This window comes from Cavia porcellus, unplaced genomic scaffold (genome assembly GCF_034190915.1).
Source record: "Cavia porcellus strain 051 isolate PalLab524CR breed Dunkin Hartley unplaced genomic scaffold, mCavPor4.1 scaffold_7, whole genome shotgun sequence".
NCBI classification, from domain to species: domain Eukaryota; kingdom Metazoa; phylum Chordata; class Mammalia; order Rodentia; family Caviidae; genus Cavia; species Cavia porcellus.
This window is the reverse complement of record NW_026947490.1, coordinates 5,061,841-5,079,173: the sequence shown is the minus strand read 5'-3', so window position 1 is coordinate 5,079,173 and position 17,333 is coordinate 5,061,841. Positions and strand designations below refer to the sequence as shown.

Genomic DNA, 17,333 nt, shown 5'->3' with positions numbered 1-17,333 from the left:
TCATCCTGCCGCATTTCTCTCATTTTCAGAGCTCATGAAGAGAAAGTTCTTCCCCAGGCTATGGTGAAGACAGAAGAACAAAAATAAGATAAACAGCCCTGACTTAGAGGACACTGGGCATTTGACAAGAGAAGAAAGCAGTCTAATGAGGTCTGCAATGACCTTATGATTTATGCTGAATTAAACCTTGCCAAAGGAACGTGGAAAATAGTTTTCTTCTTGAGTTAGCCATGTACCAGGTTTCTAAGCACCCACAGTAAATGTTTTACGAGCCTTAAAATCCATCAATTAAAAAAATCCAGCAATAAAAATTATTCAATGATCTAAGCGCTTGAGGAAAAGATATCTTACATATTTAAGCTCAAGAAATGTTTGTCTCTAAATCATATAAAACTGTAAATTATATACAACAAGAATAAAACTTAGTAAGCACCTCTGCTTTGGGTAAAAGATTTAAAGTTTGAGACTCAAGTTAAAGGTACTAGGGTTGGGGATTTAACTCAGTGGCGTAAGTGGCTGCCTGGCAAGCATGAGGTTGTGAATTCGATCCCCAGGACCAAAAAAAGTGAGGGAGGATTGTAGACTTTTAAATAAGAAGACTTTAATTTTATAATTTATAATTTTCCTCATTAATGGTCCTGCTTAACAACTTTTTTTTCTTTCCCAAGACAGGTTCTCACTCAGTAGTTCAGGCTGACCACTATGGAGCCCAGGCAGGCCTCGAGCTCATAGCGATCCTCTGGCCTCAGTTTCCCAAGTGCTGAGATTATAGACATGTGCCACCACACCTAGCTAGTTAACAACTTTTGACACAGATTATTTGGGGAAGCCTCCCCTCCGTTGCAGATTTACAGATTTCAATATCTAATCCCAGAGTCTCATACCCAACTGCCTCTTAGACATTATGTCTCAAAATTACTTTAAAATCAACATGTTTGAACCTGAATCCACATTTCTTCTAAACCTGATTCTGTTCTGGGCTTCTCAATGAATGAATCACTATTTATTCAGTTACACAAGCCAGAAAGCCAGATGTCATTCTTATTCCTCCTCTCTGCCCTCTCATATCCAATCAGCTGACTGTGTCTCCTAAATGTCTCACTCAAGTCTAGCTTCTTCCCATCTCCACCACTTCAATACAGTGCTCTCTACCTGCACCGTTACAAAAGTTCATAACAGATCTAACCAATTCCATGCCGTACCCATCAATACATTCTTCCACTGGCAGCTAAAATCGCTGTTTACAAAATGGTACAAATCTGGAGCCCGCCTCCTGCTTAAAACACATAATTGTCTTCTCATTTGTTTTAATATAAAGATAAAACTCTGTAAAACCCATCCCCTTCTTATAACAGATTACTCATTACTTTCTTATAATCACAATGGTTTTTCATTTAGTACCTCATAATTGCTAAGGTACCTCACCTAAAACCCACAGGTCCTCTTTCTGATCTCTCTCCATCCTTAATGGAGATCATCTAATTAACTCTCAAGTCACTTCAGACGTTAGCTTAGTTGTTCCTTGTCAACTCAGATATCATCTTCCCTTCAGTTTTCATTCACTCAGTATTTATTCACAATGCCTGCTTCATGCCAGGCACTTCTCTGGACTTATGATCCATCAATAACAGATAAAAAGCACTGGCTCCATAGAGCTTAATGGGAGACAGGAGAGACAACAGCATAATAAATAGTAAATTAGATAACATGTGAAAAGGGGATAGTGCCACAGGGGAACAGGGTGTCAGGACAGAGTAAAGGGTACCAGGCATATAGGAGCTAGAACAGCCAACGGAAATATCAAGCTGGTGGCCAAGATAGGTCTCACTGAGCAGGGCACAATTGAGCAAACACCTGAAGGTGGGAGGAATTAGCTATACCAAGATCCGACAGGAAACAGCAGACACCACACAGGGCTGAAGCCAGTGCCTGAACACTCCCAGACCGACAAGAGGTCAGTAGGGTTGAGGAGGACTCGGTGCAGGGAAAGAAGAAATGAGATCAGATAGTAACAGGACAAGGGCAGATCACTGCTGAGCCTTACAGGTCACTGTGAGAATTTTGGCTTGTACTGCTTGAAAATACAGAGCCACAAGAAGGTTCTAAGAAGATTAAAGAATCCCTATGGCTGCTATGGGAAGAACAATTGTAGGCCTCAAAGGAGAAAGGCAGACAGATGTGTTGGCACACACCTATAATCATAGCACTTGAGAGGCTGAGCCAGAAGGATCAAGGCCAGCCTGAACTACACACCAAAACCTTGACTCAAAAAAGAAAAAGAATGGAAAGTGTCAGGCATTTTGGCACATGTATGTAATCCTAACCTTCAGGAGGCTGAGGCAGGAAGATCACCACAAGTTCAAGGCCAGCCTGGGCAACACAGTGAGCTCAAGACCAGTTTGAACTACATAGTAAGTACTGCCTCACAAAAAAAAAAAAAAAAAAAAAAAAAAAAGGAGTGAAAAGACCTGGGAGACCAGTAGAGAGGCTAACTGAAATAATTCAAGTGCAACATGATGCTCACATCCATGGTTTCCTGACTCTAGATCTATTCTTCCAGTCATTTAATTATTAATCCTACTGTTTAATGCCTGTCTCCCTGAGGAAGATCGGCCCAATTCCATTACTGTTCATTATAGTTTCACAAAGCCTAACAGGCACTCAAATATGTACTCATGACTATTAAAGCTTTCACAACAAGAAATGTGATTCATTTCATCATTCTATCACAAAATAAAGCCAACTTTATACCTATGCAATTATGATTTATCAATTTAAATAAACTGACCATTTATAAAAATCAGCAGTAAGAAATACTACTTTGGTAAAGAAAGTAAATTTTGGTCCGATTGGGATCACAGGGCTGCTAAGACCACTTCCTGGACCTTTATTGACCATGCTGTCCCAGGTGGGACTTTCTGTCACTGCTCCAGCAGCCCCCGGTCAGAAGAACTCAGTCCTCCTAAGACCAGGGGAATTGCAGGTGACAAGGATGCTTCACACGGGGCAGCCACGGTTCCCTTCTTTATCACCTCTTCCTGAATACGGCAGGAAAGTTCAGCTTGGGCTGATTCCTGAGCAATTCTTCTAGTTCCTGTACCCTAAAACTGGTGTAACAACCCTACATGCTTGGAACTGCGCTGATCTTGTATTTTTATCCAAAGAAATACCATATCTGTATTAGGGCTACTTATCTATGGAATTAAAAAATATGATGCCTCTATAAGTACCTGCCTTGCAAGCAGGCGGTCGTGAGTTCGATCCCCGGTACCGATAAAAATGAAAAAGACAAAAAAATATATATATATATGATGCCTCTTTTGGAGAATTTATTGATAAATTCAGCGAGGAAAAAACTGCCCAGCTAGAAGAAGCAAAGCAAGCTTCCATGAAACAAATCCAGAATGCAAATGAATTGGAGAATTCCCAGCAGGTACTTGTTCAGAAGTGCCACTACCTTTTTGATGTCCAGAGAAGTAATACTGCTATGGTCTTGGAGGTTACTTATAAGGAAGTAAAGAATCACTGGACTGCCGTATCTCTGAGCAGAGTATGATGCATCGCAAGGAACAAGAGCATGTGATAAGTTGGGTGGAGAAGCAAGTGGTGCAGAGTATCTCTGCACAACAGGAAAAGGAGACGATTGCCAAGATCTAAAGCTCCTTGCAAAGGAGGCTCAAGCATAGCCCATTATGTAAATGTGTCTATCCCAGCTGAGACAAACAGTTAACTTCCCATATCGCTGTCTACTGCAATTACAGTCTATTTTTCCTTAAAAAAAAAAAAAAAAGGGGCTGGGGATTTAGCTCAGCGGCATAAGTGCCTGCCTTGCAAGCAGGCAGTCGTGAGTTCGATCCCTGGTACCGATAAAAAGGAAAAAGACAAAAAAAAAAAAAAAAAGAAAGAAAAGAAAAGAAAAGAAAAGAAAAGAAAAGAAAAGAAAAGAAAAGAAAATCTTGGGGCTGGGGATTTGGCTCAGCAGCATAAGCACCTGCCTAGCAAATTCGAGGTTGTGAGTTCGATCCCCAGTACCAAAAAAACAAAAGAAAAGAAAAGCTTTCATTTACTGAGAGCTAAGTCTATTGGCAAGTCAGAAGTTTTTCATCCTTACTTAGCATTTTGAGCTGTTCTGTGACTACTTTTAAATAAACATTTCATTTTTATTAAACTACCTGACTAACGTTTACCAAGTTAAATGTTAAATTTGTAATTAGTTCTATGATCTTGTAATAAAGGACAACTAATACAAGGAATAAATAAATTTATTATGCTGTGACAACATATTTAAACACACTGAGCTGGGCACTGTGGTGCACACCTGTAATCCCAGCACTTGGGAGGCTGAGGCAGGAGGATTACCTTGAGTTCCAGGCTAGTGTGGGCTATATACAAGACTCTTATCTCCAAAAAAAAAAAATTATTTCTGAAAATCATCCCTACCCACATTTAAATAGCATGTTATTTCTCTGGTGTGAGAAACAAAAAGTGTATGTAAGGACTAAAATGAATAATAGAGACCAGGTGCCAGGCATGGTGGCGCAGCCCTACAATCCCAGCACTCAGGAGGCTGAGGCAAGAAGACACTTGTAAATTTGAGACCACCCTGGGCTACAAAGTGAGCTCAGTGTATAATGAAGATAAAACAAACAGACTTTAAAAATTAATAATAATAACAATAGAGGCCAGGCATGGTGTCACATGCCTGTGATCCCAGAACTCAAGACACTGATGCAGGAGGATCACAAATTTGAGGCCAGCCTGGGTTACATTAGACCCTCTCAAAAAAAATGTATAATGGATATTGGGAAATGAGAAGAAAATGTTCAAATGAGAAGAGGAATAAGAGAAGAGGAGAAAGGAAAAAAGTACAAGAAAAAAAAAGGAAAAAGTGAAAACAAATCTTTTATAATTAAGGAGAATATGAGGGATTGAAGGGAGGATAATGGAAAAAAAGAATTAAAATAAATATTATACAGGTACAAATTGCTTGTGGTGAATGTGATCATTACGTGTATCTAAAATGTACCAAAAAATTTTTAAATGCAAAAAGACTCCCTCTTGCTTCACCAAGTCTATATATCAGAACTTTCTCCTAAAATTCAGATTGGATCATGCATCTCCCACTACTCTGGAACACCTTCCTGCTCCCATAAAAAAGCAGAAGGTAGAAAATAGCAAATACTTGTTGGATAGCCCTGTTAGGTAAACTGCTAAATATCTCACATATATAAATTATACTTTTGATTGTTTGGGTTTTGTTTTTTTTAAAGGCAGAATCTCACTATGCCATTCAGACTGCCCTAGAACTCACTATGTAGCTCAGGAGGCCCTCAAATTTGTGGCAATCTTGCTGCCGCAGCTTTCTAAGTGCTAAAATTATGGGTATATACAACGACGATCAGCTCATAAGTACATATTTTTTAATTTTTAATGTACTTTATACACACATGCGCACAGCTCCCTTTCCCTGTAATTCCCTTTTCACTTCTTATCTACAGGCAAACTTTGATTTTAGTCTTCAAACACACATCCAATGTCACATCCCTGACCCAATTAGTTGAATGCTTTCATATGTCGTTTTAAGTTTTCTGTTTGTCTGCTTTAGTAAATGCACATCCTATTGCAGAGTACTTACATGTCATTTGGTGTGTACACCTGATGAAGGAAATGCAAGAAAAATCTAGGGAGAAAAAGTTCTGCTTTTCCTGACTCTGACATTTTCAAAGAGAGGGGTATACTAAATTAGTTCCAAACAGATCCATGGACCAGGCTAACTTCACACGCATGAGGGGAGCAGAAAGAAAATAAGGGAATTGGGACATATACTTAAAGATGAGAAAGTCAAGAGCAAGGCCATTTTTTTAAACTCCCAAATTGGAAAATTCCCCTCGCTAGTGATTAAATTTGGTACTCACTGCACCAAATGGTCTCAAGTGTTCTTCCATGTTTAGACTTTATGCCTCAGCATCTCTCCAGTAATGAAGCAGTTTTATTTTCTGTTTTCCCCCCTGGTACAGGGATGGAACTCATGACCTTTTTTTTTTCCCTCTTTTTGAGACAGGGTTTCACTATGTAGTTCAGGCTAGTCTCTAACTCTCAGCAATTCTGTCTCAGCCTCCCAAATCCTGGGATTACAGGTGTGTACCACCACACCCAGCTGAGGCAGTTTTCAAGAGCTGTATGAGGTAGAAACTTCAGAGAATCTCATTGTTCATTTTATCTATATCAAAAACATATTACTGGCAACCTAAGTGAAATGTGTAAGACATAATCCATTGTCGTTCAAAATGTTTTTATTAAGGCAATCTTGGGTCAGTAAGGAAAATCTGAACACAAGTCAGAGGTATCACAGAACTATTTATGATATGGTGGAACTGTGGTTCTGTAAAGAGAATGGACATAGATTGCTATGGTCTGAATGTCTATGTTAAAATCCTAGTCGTGGGCTGGGGGTATAGCTCAGTGGTATAAGTGCCTGCCTGGCAAGCATGAAGTCCTAAGTTTGATCCCTGATACCAAAAAAAAAAAAAAAATCCTAGTGGTACCTGAGGAGGGAGACAAGGATTTTTAAGAGTGATTAGAGCCGGGCCTGGTGGCTCCTGTGACAAAAACCTAAAAATGTGGAAGCAGCTTTGGGAATGTGTACTGAGAAGAGGCTGGAGGTTTGAAGATGTGAACCTAGAAAAAGGTTACCCTATTCTGGGGGAGTCAGTTAGGAGCTCAGAAGGAAGAGAATTATACATGGAGCCTCAATCTTCTGCAAGTGGAAACATTGGGAAAGCTTCTTGGGAAAGCTACTGTCACCAAATGTTGGTAGAAATCCAGACAGTAAGGGCCACAGTTACCATCTCTGACAGAAGAACTTGTCATGGGACAGCGGAAGAAAGGCAATCCTTGTTACTAGGAGCCAAACAACTTGGTAAAACTAAATGTGTGTTTCAGCCTTCTGTGAAAGGTAGAACTTGTGAACCGGCAAAATGGAAGTTTGGCTAGTAAATTTTGGGTTTTTTTTTTTTTTTTTTTTGGTGCTGGGTATTGAACTCACGACCTCGAGCTCGTCAGGAAGGTGCTTATACCAGAGCTAAATCTCCAGCCCCTGATTTTTTGTTTTAAAACAGGGTCTTGCTATATTGTCCGGGATACCTCAAGCTCAAGTGATCCTCCTTCAGCTTTCTAAATAGCTGGAACTAGAATTGCAAGTTGGTTAAGGAAATTTCTAAGCAAAGCATTGGACATGTGGCTTGGCTTCTCCTGACCTGTGCACTATGATGACTGATGACTTAAATTGTAACCAACAGAGAAGCAAAAATTTTTAAATCTGAAAAATTACCTGAGCATATCCACATTAGAAAGCTTACTCAGGACAGAACAAGGGTATAGCCCAGTAATCACTTGATAAGGAGATGAATATGGATCAGCCATCTTGAAGCTAGGTGATATTCATCAAGACAATAGAAGAATAACCACAAGGCAATTCAGAAGTCACCAGAACTGCCACCTCTGCTGTCTCCATCACAGGTACAGTGCAAAAGCCTCACCAAGCCTAAGACTTGTCTGCTGATATGTTTAGGGGTCAAGTTGAGGTGGGATAGGAGAAATAAGATACACAGAAAGCATGTAAATAAATCATAACTTGAAAAAATCACACTTTTAAGATGCCTGCAAATAGTGGCTGGGGGTTTAGCTCAGCAGCCTAAGTGCCTGGTTGGCAAACATGAAGTCGTGAGTTTGGATCCCCAGTACCAAAAAATAAAATAAAATAAAATAAAATAAAATAAAATAAAATGCCTGCAACTTGTAGGACCCAGTTGAAGCCATCTAAAGCAATCCATACCAGCATTCCCTTAATTAAATTTGGGCTGCTTTCCAGACCCATCACACCCATAATTCCTCAGGAACACTCATAATCCATTAATGTGCTTAATTGAGAAGACCAGGAACCCGACCCTAAGATAAAAGAACAGGTTGAGAGAATTCAGAGCTGGAGGTTTAGCTCAACAGCATAAGTGCCTGCTTGGCAAACGCGAGGTCGTAAGTTTGATCCCTGGCACCAAAAAAAAAAAAAAAAAAAAAAAAAAAAAAAAAAAAAAATTATCCATCTTTAAACAAAAGCTAGGGGCTGGGGATTTAGCTCAGCGGCATAAGCACCTGCCTTGCAAGCAGGCGATCATGAGGTCGATCCGTGGTACCGATAAAAAAGTAAAAGACAAAACAAAAAACAACAACTAGGCTCACACCAGTGCCTGCCTGGAGGTGTAGGCCACCACTTTCTTTTTCTGAGATTTCCAACCCTCAAGAGAAGCATAAATGTCCCCATTTCCAGGAAATAAGGTGCCTCTTTTCTGGTTTGGTTTTGTTTTGTTTTGGTACCAGGAATCAAACTCAGGACCTTGCACTTGCCAGGCAGGTGCTTACGCCACTGAACTGTATCCCTAGCCCACCTCTTTCTGTCTAGAGGGCCTGCACTCTGTTTTTTGGGGTGTGTACCTTTTAACTTCTACCTAACAAAACCTTTTCTGTGCCTCTGTATTGACTAATCCTCAAAGTTTTATTTCTACAACTGCAGTCAGCAAACCTGCATATTACTATACAAGAGTGGGTTAGGTTCCTCATCTCAAAGTGTCAGTGTCATCAATATGTTATCAAATAGTTAAGCATAATAACATAAACCAAATATGGTAAAATGTTAATTTTTATGAGGGGAGTCTTTTTGAGAAACGGTCTCACTATGCAGTTCAGGTTGGCTTTGAGCTTACTTTGTAGCTCAGGCTGGTCTCAAACTCACAATGATTGTGCTGCCTCAGCCTCCCCAGTCCTGGGATTACACCCGTGCACTACCACATCCAGTAACAATATTCTTTTATTTGTTTGTTTGTTTTTAGTACCAGGGATCAAACTCAGGCAGTCACTTACACCACTGAGCTAAATCCCCAGCCTTTTTTTTTTTTTCTTTTGAGACATGGTCTCGATATATAGTCCAGGCTAGCCTTGAACTCACATCAATCCTCCTGCCTCTGCCTCCTCAGTGCTGTGACTACAGATATGCACCAACATGCACAGCAAATTTTTAACAACGTTGAATTTACTCTTCCTTCAACCTTTCAACCTCTGTATGTTTAAAAAAAGTCCTGTACTAAAAAGGTGAAAAACTAGAAAAGCATAGTATCATGAATTGCACAGGAGGCTACATGACTGCTATCCAACCCAAAAGCTGATCCAGCTACAGGGAAATTCCACTCCCTCACTAAGGTCGTCCTGTCCCACCTCTCCACAGCCCTGCTTAGTTATCTCTGCCTCAGCTGGAATCGCTCATTAAATAACTACTCTCCACTTCAAAATTGGGCTGCAGGGGGCCGAGGATTTAGCTCAGTGGCATAAGTGCCTGCCTTGCAAGCTCGCAGTCTGAGTTCGATCCCCAGTACCAAAAAAAAAAACAAAAAAAAAAAAAAAAACAAAAAACAAAACCAAACTGAGCTACAGGGTCATAGCTTTCCACCCCCATAGGCAAAAGGGAGCCCTGCTGACAAGTGGCACTGGGAAAGCAGGGGTATTAACCTGAGTTCAGAAAACATCTATGCTAAGAACATTTCTCAAGGCTCAAAGGAAGTGGACACCTTGATGATCAGGGAACACATTCCCACATCAGCTACCAGCAGTGGCTAAAAGCAGAAGCCTGGGCTTACCTGCAATCAGCCTCTCCCCGGCTGCATCTACTAGGACACATTTATCAAAGCCAGTCTCCCTGGTCTAGCCATGTGCCAGGCACTGTTCCAGTTTAAGCTCTCTGTGGCTGGGATCTTCCGGTGTGTAAACTGGGGTGATAGCATGGCCTTCAAAAGTGAGAACGACTGAGGACACAAGGACATACAAGCACTCAGTCCAACTCAGACATGACTGCTTCCTCCAGGTAATTCCATTCTGGCAGCACTACCAGGACTGCCCCGCTGGAAGCACAGTACTGTTTCTAGATAAAGATAGTGGACCATACAAATATGAGCATCCCATTTGGTCCCTCCCAAAAGCCTTCTAAAACAGCAGAAAATTCTTAAAAATCATGAACTTCAAAAAAAAATCATGAACTTCTTACATCAGGAAACCCAAAAGAGGACATAAGAGCAATAAAAGTTTTAAAGCTGGAAACCAGATGGATGCTAACTGACCTGGGCAAACCCAAGAAAGCCAAATCTAAACTGGCAGGAAAAAAGCTGAGAGCCAAGCCAGTAAGAACAGGGAAGTTAGAAAACAGGTGGGTCCGGGATGTGATCCTTCTTTCTTCATGGTATTGGCAACTCCTCCTTCCCATCTCGACAAGTCTGTGAGTTTTTGTTTCATCTGTCTGTCATTTTCCTTATGCTTGTGTTGGGCTGGGGGACTCCAGATACAACAGTATCACAGGTAATGTATCACACTAAAATTTAATATTCGGGATTATGCCAAAAGAAGTTTCAGTCTCTCTTCAGACTCAGAACACTGACAGCAGGATCCTTTCCTCCTAGTCAGGAAAACTCCAGAGAATCAGAAAGGCTTACGGGACAAGATATAAAAAACAGGTATCAGGGTACCATTAACCCATGGTCTAGCCAGATCATTTTGCAGGAAAATACACAGTGAAAAGCCTCCTCAGAGGTATCAATCACCATTTAGTCAATTTTATTTATTAGCAAAGAATTAATGATTACTATGAATCTGAGGAAACAATATGAAAGGCACAGAAAAAATAAGTAGTCTGATACAACCATTAAGAGACAGAAAATTTAAAATCATTGTAACCTCAGATAAACTAGAATAAAAGTCAGGCACTGTGGTGCACCTCTGTAATCTCAGCACTCAGGAGGCTGAGGCAGGAGGATCACCAAGAGTTCATGGTCAGCTTGAGCTACACACTGAAACACTGTCTCAAAAAAGCAAAACAAGGGGGCTGGGGATTTAGCTCAGCGGCATAAGTGCCTGCCTTGCAAGCACGCAGTCATGAGCTCAATCCCCGGTACCGATAAAAAGGAAAAAGACAAAAAAAAAAAAAAAAAAATGCTATTCTAAGAAACACTGAGAGATGGCAAAATAGTCTTTGCAATTTAAGAACATGAAAGGGTGAACTATTTTCTTTAAAAATCCAATAGAAGGGTTGTGAAGCAAGTAAACAGAGTAAGTAGAGAAAGTAAAACAGACAGCAAATAGATAAGAAATTAGAAAACCAGCATAAAAGATTCACAGATGGCTGGATGTGGTGCCATGTACCTGTAATCCCAGCAGTCTGAGAAGCTAAGGCAGGATGATTACAGTTCAAGCCTAGCCTGGGGAATTTAGTAATTTAGCAAGTGTTACGGTTTGCATCTAGATATCCCTCAAAGCCTCATGCAGTCATGGAGGGTGGGCTTTTTTCAGAGGCAGCTGACTCTAGAGTGTATGACTGATTCATAGTGCAATGCTGGAATTAAGGGTAACTGATTGCTGGATCAGACCACTGACTGCACTGACATTCCCTTAATTCCTGTAGACTGAGTATAATATAAGGGGCAGAAAGAGGTCTGTCTCCTTCTCTCTGCTTTTGCTGTCTGCTGCCACCACAAAGGGTAACCCCTTTGCTATTTGCCACCCTGCCTTGGAGCCAGCTAGTTATGACTTGAACCCTCTACAAACTGTGAACTAAATAAAGCTTTCCTCCCTCAACTTTGCATGTTGGATATTTTGTCTCTGTGATGAGAACAGTAAAACATCAGGACTTTGTCCCAAAATGGAAAAAAAAAATAGTTGGGTATGTAGTTCAGTGCTCAGAGTTCAATCCCCAATACCACAAAAAATAAATGGTGTTTACTACAAAGAAAATACGTGGGAAAACAAGATATTTCAAGAAAACATATTCTTGTATTTTGAAAAATTAAAGGGCCCAGTGAATACTTAATTAAATGAATGAAAACAGATCCACACATCATTTGAAATGTAAAACACAGAAACCAAAGTATAGAATCTATAAATTTACGAAGAGGTGAAAAAAACATATACCTGAAGGATTAAGGGGTCACAATGGCTTAGAATTCTCAGTAGCAACACAGGAAGCAAGATGACAATGGAGCGACAGCTTCAAAACTCTGGACTTTTTTTTTTTTTTTGTCTTTTTCCTTTTTATCGGTACCGGGGATCTCTGAGGGAAAAGCACTTCCAACCATAACTAACACCAGCCACCAAAATTATCGTCAGGTATGAGGACAGAATTAAAACACCTTCAGATATGCAAGGACTCCAACAAAGGTAACTCATTCTAGATACTACTGGAGTTTCAGCACTACAGACAGTAAAATCAATAAAAAAGGATGCAGGATCCAGGAAAGACCAACAGGAGAGCTAAAAAGAAGCTAATGGCCAGCTGGGTGGAAGATAACTAGGCCAGCCTGAAGCACTGTGTCCAGCTGTGGTTTACCTGAGATCTGACACCACAATGGGGCCCAGATCCCTATCTGTCCTGGGCAGGGGCTGCCTTATCTTTCTTGATCACCTGCAAGCCAAACCGCCTGTAAGCCCTGCACCCTGCAATTAGCAGCACTCCTGCACTTTCCTCACCCATATATTTGGCTTTGACCTTCCTTGATGATAACTGCAGGTAGGAAATGGTGAGTCCAGGAGCAGGAATGCAGGGTGACCCACTATCCTAACCCTCTTTCTGCTGTTCTTCCACTACTTGGTTCCCTCTAGAACTCTCCGTATGAACCCCATTGCTTGAACTCCCTCCTAACACCACCCAGCCTCCTCAGAAAGGCTTCATCTCTTCCTGGAAGCCTTTATCTATCAGTGACAAGCGTCCTCCCCTTGTATAACTAGTTAGAAGTTATGATTATACAAACACTGAATCCCACATTTGAGAAGCTCTTCTATTTTCTACTAAGCCTGTTTGGCCTTTATCTGTGTTCTAGGGGACAGAATTTTCTGTTAATAATCACTGTTAATAAAGATGCAAATAATTTACAGTCTTAAAAGGTTTACTATAGAAATTAACAAGGTATTTTATAGCTTGGTAGAGAACATTAATCCCAAAATATTATGCTTTTGTTGTCCTGTAAAACATTAACCTGATATAACTAATTTAGCCATCTCTTTTATTTTTTATTTTTGGCAGTACAGGGGATTGAACTCAGAACCTCACGCTTGACAGGCAGGCGCTTATGCTGCTGAGCTAAATCCCCAGCCCTAGCCATCTCTTTTAGCAGGCAGTATTGGGGACTGAACCCAGAATATTCACACTGAGTTACAACCCCAGCCCATTTTCTATTTTCTGTTTTATGACAGTCTCATCAAGTTGCCCAGACTAGGCCAAATTTGCAGTATTCTTAGGTCAGCATCCCAGAGTGCTGGGATTATAGGTATGTGTCATCACTCTCAGCTAATTTAGCACTTTTATAGAGATATACCTTTCCCCCTATGGACTATGTGTCTATTCCTTTAGTTCTCTTAAAACCAACTCTAATGCACCTTGAAACCATTTTCTTAAGTGAAATAAATCAGACACACATGTAACTATATCATTGTTTCTCTGGTGTGAGAAACTGAAAATGTAAATAAGAACCAAAGTATATAATAGACACTGTGAAGTAGAAATTATTCAAAAGGGAAAGGGAACTGGAGGTGAGAAAAAGAAAAATTAAAAAAAAAGGATAAAATGGAAACAAAGCTTTGTAAATAAGAGAAGACAGGATGAAGGGAAGGGAGGGGAGTGGGAGAAAAAAAGGAACTAAGATATATCATATACAGGTACAAATTCTCTGATGAATGTGATCATTATGTATATATCAGCTATGAACTTAATTTTTTAAAAAAACAGCTCTGGGGGATGGGGATTTAGCTCAACGGCATAAGCGCCTGCCTCACAAGCAGGCAGTGGTGAGTTTGATCGCCAGGACCGATTTATTAAAAAAAAAAAACCTCTGTTTTTTATTATTTATTTATTTATTTTTGTACCAGGGGTGAACTCATGGCCTTGTACTTCACAGGCAGGTGCTTGTGCCTCTGAGTTAAATCCCTGGCTAGCTCTATATTTCTCAATAGCAGTTAAATAAAAACCTAGAAACATGATATCTGTATGGAATTTTTCTTACTTTTTTTTTTTTTTTGGTGGAACCAGTGATTGAACTCACAACCTTGCACTTACCAAGCAGGCTCTTATGCCTGCTGAACTAAATCCGCAGCCCCTCTTGCATGGAAATTTTAACACTACTTATTTAAAACTATACTATTTAGGATATAGGGATGTGTATTTGTGCACTTATGACTATGTGTGTGTATATATATATATATGTATACATACACATAAATATATACATAATTTGTAAAGCTTTTTTCAAAAGCAAGAAAAAAATTAACACAAAAATCAGGATAAGGGCTTCCCTCAAAAAAAAAAAAATGCGAGCATTTTCTTTGTTAATCTCTTATGAGGGGCTGGAGATTTAGCTCAGCGGCATAAGCACCTGCCTTGCAAGCAGGCAGTCGTGAGTTCGATCCCCGGTACCGATAAAAAGGAAAAAGACAAAAAATAAAAAAATTTTAATATATGATCCATACATTTTTGATAGTTGAAATACATTTTGCAATGAAAAAAATAATTGTTTTAAAAAGAATAAGTGTTTCCGCTATCATTGGACACTGATGGAGATTGCCACAGATCAGAATGAATACAAAATATGTCTGTTCACATTTTCTCTTCCTCAAAGCATCCTCTATTTATTCCTGCCAATCAAATGAGGCAATATAACTGTACGATCAACACCACTGAGTAGTAACAAGGTTAATAAATTTGCTGCTATTTAACAAAGTACTCCAAATTTTTTCCGATGCAGACTCTCAGTATAAATGGACATACAGATCCCAAGAATATATTCAGCAGCTGTCTTCAAATTATAAACTTTTGTAAATAACAAAAAGAACCATTCTGAAACAAAACCCTACTAAAGTATAATAAGGTATGGAATCTACATCAACCATCCTTTTTTGGTTTGGTTGGTTTTCCTCTTGTTTTTTTTATTTAAACCATCTTATGGTGTCTAAAGTTTTTTCAGACAAGGCTTCAATGGCTAAAATCCAGAAACGGTCAAACTTCCATGAGAAAAGACCAAAAAACCTAATAGTATATCAAAGCAATGGTATACTATGCATCTTTAAAATGAGGTTCATAGGGGGCTGGAGATTTAGCTCAGTGGCATAAGCGTCTGCCTTGCAAGCAGGCAGTCGTGATTTCGATTCCTGGTACCGATAAAAAGGGAAAAGACAAAAAAAAAATGAGGTTCATATATAACAAGAAACGTTTGCAGGGGGTAGCGGCACACGCCTATAGTCCCAGCACTCTCCCAAGGCAGGAAGACAGCAGGACGAGAAAGACAAAAACAAACAAACAAAAAAAACCAGAGAGAGAGAGAGACATTGATAAGAAATCTGTCATTTTTATGTCAGTTACCAAACGATATACTACGTTCCCCTTCTCTGGAATGGAACTGGCAATATTAAAATATGAAGAACCACGAAAACCAATGCTTTTTGATACATTTATGCACCGTTTATTTTACTTGCTATTCTTTTGTAATGTTTTGATTGCTTTACATCTCAATTGTCTATTGTTTGAAAAGGCAGAGGAGGATAAAACAAGATACATTCTTTACCTTGGACACCGGAGATGAATTCAGAAAAGATCAGCTAGGAAGGACTGCTGGAAAAGATCAGCTAAGGAAGGACTGCTGGAATCCTAAGTGGTACAGGAGGAAGTGGGAAGAATGTGTTTCCGTAAGACGAAAAATACATCCTCACCCTGCTCCAGTTACACCTGCTTCTTCCTCAAGGTATCAATATTCAAACTTTTGGTTTCCATCTTAAGATCGAAGAGCCTTCCAACACCACACTAGGTTAAAATGTTTTTATGCGTCCTTTTTCTGGAAACTTAAGGAGGTTGGAAAGAGGAAACAAGATGAGGAAAAACAAAGGTGACAAGCCTGGGAGGCAGCGCCACTGGAACCGCCAGGAAGTGGGATTCCCAGTAGGAGCAGGAGTCAGAGTCGGAGAGAAGCGGAGAGAGGATGCAGATTTCATCCCCAACGCCCGGGCGGCTCAGACCCCGCCCCTCCTCCCCTCGCCACAGCACAGCGCGGCGGGAACCGCGCACCCCAGCGCAGCTTCGGGAAAGGTCACAGATTTGCCCGTTTATGCCTGAAACGGCCTTGCTCGCAAAGACTCTGCTCTAAAGACACACGGGGTCAACGCCGCGCTGCTCCTCGTCGTAAAAGACACTCCACACTCAAGGTTTATTTCTCCCTCTTCCCCCCCCCCCCGAGTCTGCGCGTGACGGAGTCAGGAAAGCCCACCGAGCACGCACAGATCCCCGGCAAGGACTCGGGGCGCCCGGAGGGTTCGTCCTCTCCCGTGCCGTCGCCCCAGACCCCCAAAGCGGTCACCTGAAAACCTCTCCGGGTTCTGAAAGAAAGCGACCCAGGCCGAGTCTGAGGCAGGTGCAGGCCCGCCTCCCCGACCCCCGCAGGTGGGGGTCAAGCCCGCGCCAGGGCAGCGGTCGCCCGAGTGGCGCCGGGCGCCCCGGGCCGCGCCGCGCCTCGCCGCAGCACCCCGAGGGATTGGCCCGGCCCGTGGGAGGCACTTTCCCATGCCCAGGCGTCGGCGCGAGATCCCTCACGCCTCCCAAGCCAGCCAACCGCACTCACCGAGGTTTCTCTGATGCCAGCGCCGACTCCCGGGCGCGGGAGGCAGGAGGAGGTGGCCGCGCTGTAACCCGGCCGGCGTATTCTCCTCAAGCCAGGGAGCCGCCTGCGGGTTTCTGGAGCTAGGCGTGGGCGCCGGTGGGGCGGAGTGAGACGCCTTGTGAAAGGCAGCAACCAATCATCGCACAGCAAGTGGCCTGTAGGGGGCGTGGCATGTCTCAGAGGAGGGGCGAGAGGCCAGGAGGCGGTACTAAAGCGTTGCGGAGCGAGGCGCGACGCGGTGCACTCCGCGGTGACCAATCGCCGTGAAGTGACGGCAATGGGTGGGGCTCCTGGGGACGAGGTGGGCTGCATGGGCTCTAAGGGCCTTAGGAGCGGTGGTCCGGAGACCACGCCTTGCGAGCGGCGGTGGTGTAGACCCTGTAGTTGGTCCACAGTCGCCACCTTCGACCTCGCACCGCAGCCTCGCTGCACGCGGACTTCACGTACAGCATCTATGAGCTGACCCGCGCGGGGCAGCCCACGCCTACAGTAGGATTGGGTCTCCTTTGCCTATTGGCCCTGTAACGACTCTGCCTGCTGCGGGATAGGGTCTGTGCTCGGACAATGGTCTCAGATACCAAGGAACTTTAGCTGTGCCTTGCTGTAAAC

General features: G+C 41.9%; 1 protein-coding gene and 1 pseudogene across 5 annotated transcripts in view; one reads left to right on the top strand and one right to left on the bottom strand.

The window, feature by feature from the left end:
* Nucleotides 1-16,858, bottom strand: part of Tmem50b (transmembrane protein 50B) — a 60,314-nt gene extending 43,456 nt beyond the window's left edge. For 4 of the 5 annotated variants that reach the window (XR_010048575.1, XM_063252482.1, XM_003467212.5 and 1 more), the window contains exon 1: nucleotides 16,686-16,858. The gene's annotated coding sequence lies outside the window, so the exon portion shown is untranslated. Of the gene's footprint in view, nucleotides 1-16,424; nucleotides 16,585-16,685 lie in introns of those variants that run through there. The other variant, XM_023563974.2, reaches the window with a different exon arrangement.
* LOC100718016 (ATP synthase F(0) complex subunit B1, mitochondrial-like) lies at nucleotides 2,897-3,698 on the top strand (annotated as a pseudogene).
* Nucleotides 16,859-17,333: the final 475 nt, after the last annotated feature.